The 10,086-nt window shown below is 35.7% G+C and overlaps 1 protein-coding gene across 1 annotated transcript in view; it reads right to left on the bottom strand.

The window, feature by feature from the left end:
- Window positions 1-9,632, bottom strand: part of LOC120430171 (fibroblast growth factor receptor-like 1) — a 70,342-nt gene extending 60,710 nt beyond the window's left edge. Inside the window, exon 1 of the mRNA XM_052707475.1 lies at window positions 9,118-9,632. The gene's annotated coding sequence lies outside the window, so the exon portion shown is untranslated. The remainder of the gene's footprint in view (window positions 1-9,117) is intronic.
- Window positions 9,633-10,086: the final 454 nt, after the last annotated feature.

Below are 10,086 nucleotides of genomic sequence, written 5' to 3'. Positions count from 1 at the left end.
GTACGCATTGTAGTTTTCAAAATGTCTGTGGGATTCATAAATTTATGCCATACCAATATCCAAATTGGTGAGCTCTTGTGTTTAGATGCCTTCCTTGTTTTGTAACTACTATAAACCAAAAGTTGTGGAATTCTGAGTAATCGTTAAGGCTCATGAGGTAGTACTCAGGTATTTATGAGCTCATTTTTAAGCTGAAGTTCCATTTAATTTGTCTAAACATAAAGTAACATAAAGTACACAAGTTTTGAAAACTTTTTTTTTAATTGTTACAAATTGTGTAGAAAAAAGGTTAGTTCTAGCTCGGTTCAGCAAAGGCAACAACCAAGCTGGGACTAGTATTTGTTATGAGCAACTTTTTTTTATCCTGGCAAGCCTCATCTGTTGTTAGCTTGAAGGAACATCATTTTACAGCACATCCGACAGAAAATCTAGCCTCGAGATGATATTCCAAGCTTCTCATCATTTTGCAAAGGTTTCATCCTGGGTGTCGATAGCAACAACTGCTTAAACAAAGAACTGAACGAGCACTGTATTTAATCAAAGCCCCGAGGCGTTTAGTTTGAGACTTCGTCCTGAAATGGAATATCTTGCTCTTGTTGGATGTTGCCCGAACGATGCTGGCTGTACTAACTGGGATGGCTTTGTTTCGAAGGCTTGTCGATAATCCTATTAAGCAAAGCTAGACATTGAAAACCCGAGTGTTGAGTTGTATGAAACATTCCGACAGCAAATCCCAGCCCATCAATGTATTCCTGTCAACGCGATGGATCATGCCGAAGATGGGCTCGAATCTGAATGGAATTGAGAAATCGGATCGATATGAACATGATAATCCGATTGTTGTAGAATGTGTGAAGTTTTTTTTTGTCTTCTTGACAATTTATGAATTTTGATTTGAATTGTTTTGGTCTATAGGCATTAACAGCTTCATCTAAATTAACAACAACTGGCTTTGTGGGTCTCGTGGCGCAGGGGTAGCGGCTTCGGCTGCCGATCCCGATGATGCTATGAGACGCGGGTTCGATTCCCGCCTTATCCACTGAGCTTCTATCGGATGGTGAAGTAAAAACGTCGGTCCCGGTTTCTCCTGTCTCGTCAGAGGCGCTGGAGCAGAAATCCCACGTTAGAGGAAGGCCATGCCCCGGGGGGCGTAGTGCCAATAGTTTCGTTTTTCGGCTTTTAAAAAAAATCAAATAAAATTAACTGAAATATCGATATCTTACGCCAGGGTTGCCAAACGATGAAACTCACTTGAGATATCTTACTTACCACGATGCATAGTACACAGAAAAAATGATGGTAATATTCATCAGGCAATGATGACAGAGTTTGTGTTAAAAAATGACTAATTTTACCTCACAAAATGTTGAATTATTTTTGATGAATATTCATCAGGTTCACATTTTTACACATTTTTTAAGTAAAATTGCTCAAAAGGAGGTAATATTCAACCAACCAAATTTTCAACCTTCCAAATTAATTTTTTCTGTGATGTTATTTTCGAAACCGCCAATACTATGTGAGCAGTTCTCTACGAAATCGATCTTTTTTTTTGAATTTTAATTTTTGTATTTTTTAATCCGGCTGAAACTTTTTTGGTGCCTTCGGTATGCATTGCATTGCATTTTGCATCATTAGTTTGTCCATATAATTTTCCATACAAATTTGGCAGCTGTCCATACAAAAATGATATATGGAAATTCAAAAATCTGTATCTTTTGAAGGAATTTTTTGGATCGATTTGGTGTCTTCGGGAAAGTTGTAGGTATGGATAAGGACTACACTGAAAAAAAAATGATACGCGGTAAAAAAAAAAATTGGTAATTTTTTATTTATTTTTTTGTCACTAAAACTTGATTTGCAAAAAAAATACTAATTTTAATTTTTTTTATTTTTTTATATGTTTTAGGGGACATAAAATGCCAACTTTTCAGAAATTTCCAGGTTGTGCAAAAAATCTTTGACCGAGTTATGAATTTTCGAATCAACACTAATTTTTTCAAAAAATCGAAATATTGGTCGCAAAAATTTTTCAACTTCATTTTTCGATGTAAAATCAAATTTGCAATCAAAAAGTACTTCAGTGAAATTTTCATAAAGTGCACCGTTTTCAAGATATAGCCATATTTAGGATTTTTTTTTTAAATAGTCGCAGTTTTCCATTTTTTTAAATTAGTGCACATGTTTGCCCACTTTTGAAAAAAATATTTTTGAAAAGCTGAGAAAATTCTCTATATTTTGCTTTTTTGAACTTTGTTGATACGACCTATAGTTGCTGAGATATTGCCATGCAAAGGTTTAAAAAGCAGGAAAATTGATGTTTTCTAAGTCTCACCCAAACAACCCACCATTTTCTAACGTCGATATCTCAGCAACTAATGGTCCGATTTTCAATGTTAAAATATGAAACATTCGTGAAATTTTTCGATCTTTCCGAAAACAATACTTAAATTTTCAAATCAAGACTAACATTTCAAAAGGGCCAAACATTCAATATTACGCCTTTTTGAAATGTTAGTCTTGATTTAAAAAAATTGAAAATATTTTTTTCGGAAAGATCGGAAAATTTCACGAATGTTTCATATTTTAACATTGAAAATCGGACAATTAGTTGCTGAGATATCAACGTTAGAAAATGGTGGGTTGTTTGGGTGAGACTTAGAAAACATCAATTTTCCTGCTTTTTAAACTTTTGCATGGCAATATCTCAGCAACTAAAGTTCGTATCAACAAAATTCAAAAAAAGCAAAATATAGAGAATTTTCTCAGCTTTTCAAAATATTTTTTTTAAAAGTGGGCAAACATGTGCACTAATTTAAAAAAATGTAAAACTGCGACTATTTTCAAAAAAGTTACCTAAAAATGGCTATAACTTGAAAACGGTGCACTTTATGAAAATTTCACTGAAGTACTTTTTGATTGCAAATTTGATTTTACATCGAAAAATGAAGTTGAAAAATTTTTGCGACCAATATTTCGATTTTTTGAAAAAAATAGTGTTGATTCGAAAATTCATAACTCGGTCAAAGATTTTTTGCACAACCTGGAAATTTCTGAAAAGTTGGCATTTTATGTCCCCTAAAACATATCAAAAAATAAAAAAATTAAAAATAGTGTTTTTTTTGCAAATCAAGTTTTAGTGACAAAAAGTTAAATTAAAAATCACCAATTTGTTTACCGTGTATCATTTTTTTTAGTGTAGTCCTTATCCATACCTACAACTTTCCCGAAGACACCAAATCGATCCAAAAAATTCCTTCAAAAGATACAGATTTTTGAATTTTCATATATCATTTTTGTATGGACAGCTGCCAAATTTGTATGGAAAATTATATGGACAAACTAATGATGCAACATGGCTTCTTTGGGCATACCGAAGGCACCAAAAAAGTTTCAGCCGGATTAAAAAATACAAAAAATCGAATGACCGAAATCTCAGAGAACTGCTCATGTATAATATTTTACTAAAGTGTCAAGATTTAAAGCAGAGTTGCAGGTTGCAGGCTTGTTTTAAACAACTTACTTTTGCTGTCATTCTCGAATAACGAAACGGACTACTTTTCATCCTCAAAACTACACTCAAAACTGGGCAGCGCTAGTCCAAGAGAATAATGGCCTCGAGACGAGAGAATAGTGGTACCATTTACGGACACAGAGAACACAGTTCGAGATGGGCGAGAGAATTATTCTCTCGAGGTTCATTTGCAAAAAAAGTTCATCCGTCATAACAAAAAAAAAACCAAAAGTGTAGACTACAGGAATCGAACCAGAGACCTTCAACATAATAACCCATTGACTTAACTGCCTCGGCCACCACAAGATGTGTTCAGATGTCGATGTGTATGACACTTGTTGGAAATTTGTTTATTCAATTAACGAATGAACACATTTGTTATGGTGGTGTGAGTTGGTAGTATTATTCTCTCGATTTTGGCACTGAGCCCTCAATAAATTTTGAGGGAACGATTATCTCGACTCCGAATTTTGGGTGTACGAAAATCAATACTTTTCTAGTGAAATACATGCACCCAAAGTTAAAGAATGAGGGGATAGTCCTCACGAAAAGAAACGTGAGGAAAGTACTATTTTGCGAGAGTAAAAACCTCTCGCGTGTTCATTCGTTCATTGGAACAGTTCATCCTGTTGAGTGGCTTATATGGACAAATGACCGCCACTTAGTCACCGAATCATGGTGGCCCATACGGCAAAGGCACGGTTCAATATGCCAAAGGTCTTGAGTTCGAGTCTCGGTACCGCTACTTTTTTTTATAGATAATCTTTTTTTGAAAATGAACCATGAGTAAAGTACTCTCGGTAATTTAGGGATTTATCCTCTCCGTCCGCACACAGTATCATTTTACTACCGAATCGTGCTATTTATCCTCTCGTATGCCGATGCCCAATTCTGGGTGTGTTTTTGTATTGTAAAAATGGAAGGTAACTTGCCTTGAACATTTTAGAGCAATTTTGCCAATATGAAACTTTAATTAACAAAAGTTATACTAAAAAGGAATTTAAATTTTCTAAAAACCATATCTTTATATTTTTGGTTAAATAGAGTTAAAACTCAATAAATATGCCAAAAATCACATTCTATTCATGTTTTGAAAGATTTACATAGATTTTGAAAAGTTTAATGAAGGAAAATCAAAGTGTCTCATTGTTACCCATGAGCTGAAGGGAGTGGGGAACAATGAGACAACCCTGGATTCTGGGGATATTCTTAACTTTGGTCAAACCTAATGGAAGGACATTGTAGTCCAACTAATTCCCGATGGAATGTCGAAAGAAATCCGAAGAAATGTTTGTTTTGGTCTTAATGGCAGCCTTTAAGGGTGCACAGAAACCAAAGAAGTTGTTGTCTCCTTATTCCAAAATTGCCAAACTTACGGAACCAATCCTGCAACAATTTGATTGTAAAAATAGTCAAATGTTGTTGCAAATTGTTTTGTACCCAGTACATTAAGGGATGAATAAAAAACGATATCGATAGTTCCCGTAGTTTTGAAGGTACTAAAATATCTGTAACAAAATTCTTGGTGCAAAAGCTCTGGTTGATGTGCACCGTTAAGCGAAAAAGCATTTTTTGTCAATAATTTACTTTTACACCCCAGAATCAAACATTTATGAATAACTTTTTTAGGGAGCGTCCATAACCAACGCCACTATTATGGCAGACGTGTTTCAAGTAGACACACCTTTCCCCCAAATATGAGCCTAATTGGTTGAAACTACGAGTTGTGAGTGCCATTTTATCACTGTACCCCGTGTCTTATTGATGATTACTCTACCCTAATCATCAACTGGCGAGTTTTCACCAGGTTCACATTTTTACACATTTTGCCTTTCTTACAAAAGAAAGGTTTAAGGTTTGCTTTTGGAAAAACGCTTTTCTCAGAAATCTTAAAAAAATCGTGCACGGCGGGGAATCGTCCCAGAAAAAAATCCTATTACTAATTTGAAGGTTTTGATGCGCTCTTTCGATTGAATTTTGGCCCGAAACCCGGAACTCAAAGCCTGATTTTTGAGAGCTCTTTTTCTGAAATACTTCTGCGATGTCTGTATCCGCTTTTAAAAATTTGTGTCTTCCATCATTGGAAAACCGCTCGTAAAACCCACAATTTTTATATTTAAGATTTGTAGCCGTGGGGTCGGAGACGAACATTTTATTTTTCGATTCACAATTTTCGACCAGTAAATGTGGTCAAAGACATTTTTAGAGGTATTTTTTGGACTATTTTACAGATAACACTATCAAATTAAAAGAATTCAGTTTCAAACAAAAAGCCATTCGAAAACATGCGCCATAAACTGCTTGGGCCCAAAATTTGAAGCTTTTCCAAAATTTATTTCCAGAGATATAGCCATATTAGTGTTTTACGTCTTATTTTTACCCTATTTTTTCCTATTAAATTGATGGTTTTATACAGAATCATATACTGAACATCAAATTCAAAGTCCCAGCCCATTCTCGATCGAAAGATCGACAAGTTAAGTCGAAGCATAAACGCCAGCACATTTACGCTTGCGCGTTTTACGCTGCGCGTGAAAGTGTTCTTTCTGGCTTCTCATAATAGATCGACAAAGTGCAATATCGATACATATTTTTTTTAAGTTAATCATATACTAACATTAAAGACTGAGTACCCTTTATTTTTTTCTAATAATGTCAATCCAATATGTTTTTCTTAATTAATTATCTTGCGACCCATAATGTACCTCTGAAATTAAAAAAATGGCACTCTAGGTTTAGCCTAAAAAGATTCGAAGCTTTAGGTCAAATTCTCACTGGGTGGTATTATTATGTTTCTGAAAAAATAATTGCACCAATATATTTGTCGGAGTTTCATCATTTGGTAAGAAAGGCTCTATTTCACCTCTGGTGATATTAAATCGGGTTTTTTTAGGTAAAATTACTCATAAAGAGGTAATATTCAATCGACCACATTTCCAACCTTCCAAAATTCAACTTTTTTTTTCTGTGTATGATGATTTCTGATGATGAGTTTATATTTTTTTTTCGATTTTGTTTCGTCGTTCATTTATTGAAAACGTTTTCCGATGAGTATTAATATACTAGTGCTTTCTGGTGACACGACTCCCATAAAAAGATTGGACATGTCACCAGATTGCAAGATACTAAGATTTAGTTGAAGATGAAGATGATGAAGATTTTATAGGTGAAAGCAAGCCGGGTGGATAATATTCATAGCAATTCGAACACAAGAAATATGGTTAAGATTCAATTTAAAATCTCATTATCTTTATCTCTCCGTATTTTTTCACTTTGTTTACTTGTTGCATAAATTTGTTTTTCAATTATCGCACTGCCTCGACCAAGATTAACTTCATTAATACCTCTCCAAAGCAAAAAAAATCATCCCACCGTTAGATTATCTCCTGTGGTCAACCAGCAGCAGCTGACCACCGCCGACTTTGCTGGCAACACTGTCACACAAACTTCACACAACTCGCAGATCCGCTGGCCGCCAGGTATCGCACGAAAAAAAAATCGATAACCATAAACCGCGCGCTAGATAAGAAGCGAGCCCAGAGTTAATAGAGTAAGCTCTCCTGTGCTGCGTTATCTTTGCGACGACGACGACGACTCCTCTTATCAGGGCTGCCGGGTGTTGCCGCCGTCGTTTTGTATGTGGGGGAAAGTTGTCGTCGGTGGCACGGCACGGCACTATCGACAGAGGGTGGCAATTCTTGACGAAAGATGATTTAAGAAAAATAAATTTATTTGTACATTTTTCTCTTCCTCACGATAAAAGCTAGATTTATGGCTAGACCCTTCTTTTAAAATCCTAGGTATGTAATATTTCGAGTGCTTACCTAAAGACGAATTTGAATAACATTGATGAACCTTATGTCTAGGTTCTTCCATAGCTTATGAAAAAAAAAACCCCTTTTCAAATAGTCTTACAGTTTAAAATTGTGGCAACCTTATCTCAGTATTTGATAATCTTAGTAATATTTATCTAATTTTAGAAATTGATCAAAATTATTTCCGAAAACATCTTACTTTAAGGACTTAAGAGCGAGTCCACGAACAGGGCATACCCCTTTGTATGGTACGTCGTTTGGACCTCACCAATCTGCCTGAAATTTTCAGGGGTTGTTTGTACATTTAAAACAAGCATCTGGCAAAATATGAGCATTCTAGATCAACGGGAAGTGGGGCAAATCGGGACACAAAGTTTAAAGGTTCAAAATCGTCAAAAATATTAAAAAAGCTATAACTTAGACAAAATTCAATTAAATTTCAAAATTCAAAATGCATCTGAAGGGGCTAAAAAATGCAACAAAATGCAGGGAGAAGCATCCCAATTGGTTAAATCTAAAGGGAGTTATTGGCATTTTAGTGAAAAATTTGCATAATTTTCAAACTCAAATAAAAAAGTGTTCCATCCAGATATCAACTCGGTTCGACCTGCAGCTTGTAGGGGACATCTAGGACTATCATCTGAGACTGAGAACGCTTTGGGTAAGGCAGATTAACGTATTAAATAAACACTATTACTTTTAGTGAATGTTTTGGTTGTGAATTTTTGCTCGGGGGACCTCTTAGATCCCATTTTCTGGTGATAATTTTATCATATTCGTGCTCCTGAGACAATTTCACAATAGAAATATGCATAAAAATTTATATTTTCATCCATTTTAATGAAAATTAAAGTTTTTACTGCCAATAACTCCCTTTAGATTCAACCAATTGGGATGCTTCTGTATTTTGTTGCATTTTTTAAGCCCTTTAAGATGCACTTTGAATTTTGAAATTAAATTGAATTTTTGCCTAAGTTATAGCCTTTTTAAGATTTTTGATGTTTTGAACCTTTAAACTTTGTGTCCTGATTTGCCCCGTTGACCTAGAATGCTCATATTTTGGCCAGATGCTAGTTTTATATGTACAAACAACCCCTGAAAATTTCAGGCAGATTGCTGAGGTCGATGCGAGATGGGTATGCTTTGCTCGTGGACTCGCTCTTAAGGAAACTCCTTCCTAAGTCTCCAAGTTAATGTTAATCAGATATTTTTGACCCAAATCGACGTGATCTAGCTATCTTTTTTAGTATAACACGTTTCAATGTTTGACTTTGAATGAACAAAAACTAGAACACGGAATGTAAACAATAACAAACACGTTTTGTTTGGCTGACCATTCTGTTCATTGTCCCAAAATTATGTTGGATTTAGTTGCCGGAGTTTCGATTTACAATCAACAAATAAATAGTAAACTTGCATACAAGAGTGGCAAAACGGCCTCCGGCTAAAATTCCCTTTGGTAACACGTCGCAATTGCAGGAAGTGTCAAGCTAGAACGATATGATTGACATTGCATGGAGTTTTTACGGTTTTTCTTGAATATCTTAGGAATTTAATTGATTTTTGTGAATAAGTGAAGATTGAAGGTGAGAAATCGAAAGCTGCACAAAATTAGTCATATATGCACGTGCGACAAGATAGCACGATAACGATGAAATCAGCTTCCCACCTAAAGTTATTTTTTCACGTTTTTACATTTAAAACAATCATTACGTTTTTTTTATAAACCATTTTCGACCACAATTTTAACAAAAATGTTTATTGCATTTTTCGTGGAGAATTGCTTACCGAGTCATGTCGTTTCATCGTCGCCCAGCTGGTAACTTCCGAGATCTGCACCGCGGCGTTGGTGTTTGCTTTTCTATTGTAACCACTGTTTATTGAATTGCTGTAAACTGCAGCTGGGCAGAAAGTGGAGCATCCAGTTGTGTCATTACAATTTAATTGGTACGGCTACCTGGACTGTTTAATTGGTTTGACACTGACTATACACGATAAATTACTGTGAAACACCTTTTTATAAACAATTGAAGCAAATTTCAATGAAACTACCATGCGTCTCCACTGAATCACTTTACATGAAATTTGGAGTAACTTTACAATACATCGCAACACTGTAACGTCCAACCACCCCAACCGTTCACAACCTTCTGGTGAAATTCACTATCGTGCAGCATATCTCGTGCTCACCTTCAACTCCCCCCTCGCCCACCTCACAAGCTTCTTAAAGTTTGTGTAAAGTGTGAAAACTGCGTGCGAAATTCGTGGCCGGCGTGCGTTCCATTCCGATCGGCGGTTAAAATTAGACTGAAAAATGTGTAAACAGACAGTATCGGGAGGGCCGCCGCCGGCAGCAGCAGCAACAGCAACAGTTCGCACACTTTATTATTATTGACTGGAAATTTATTGATAAATACATGTGCGCGGTGTGTGGGTTCGAGTCCCATGGCGGGACATTTGGTGGAAAGGGGTGAATGCAAACATTGTGTTGTATTTTGTGGTGGTAAACATTTATAAACATACAAATATACAGCAATTCCCCACGAAAACAGCATGATTCGAAAAAAAAGTTCTCCGATCGGGCTCAAAATTTTTCTGGGGGATCCTTGGCCGAAATAATTAGACCCGTATTTTTTTGTTTGGCCATTAGGGTGACCTACGCCGTGTTAGGGTGGTCCGAAAAATGGCAATTTTCATCGATTTTCGCAAAAACCACTTTTTTCAAAAAATCATATCTCCGCGCCATTTCATCCGATT

The sequence above is a fragment of the Culex pipiens genome, chromosome 1 (genome assembly GCF_016801865.2).
Source record: "Culex pipiens pallens isolate TS chromosome 1, TS_CPP_V2, whole genome shotgun sequence".
NCBI lineage: Eukaryota > Metazoa > Arthropoda > Insecta > Diptera > Culicidae > Culex > Culex pipiens.
The sequence above is the reverse complement of the archived record's forward strand: the minus strand, read 5'-3'. Positions and strand labels throughout refer to the sequence as shown.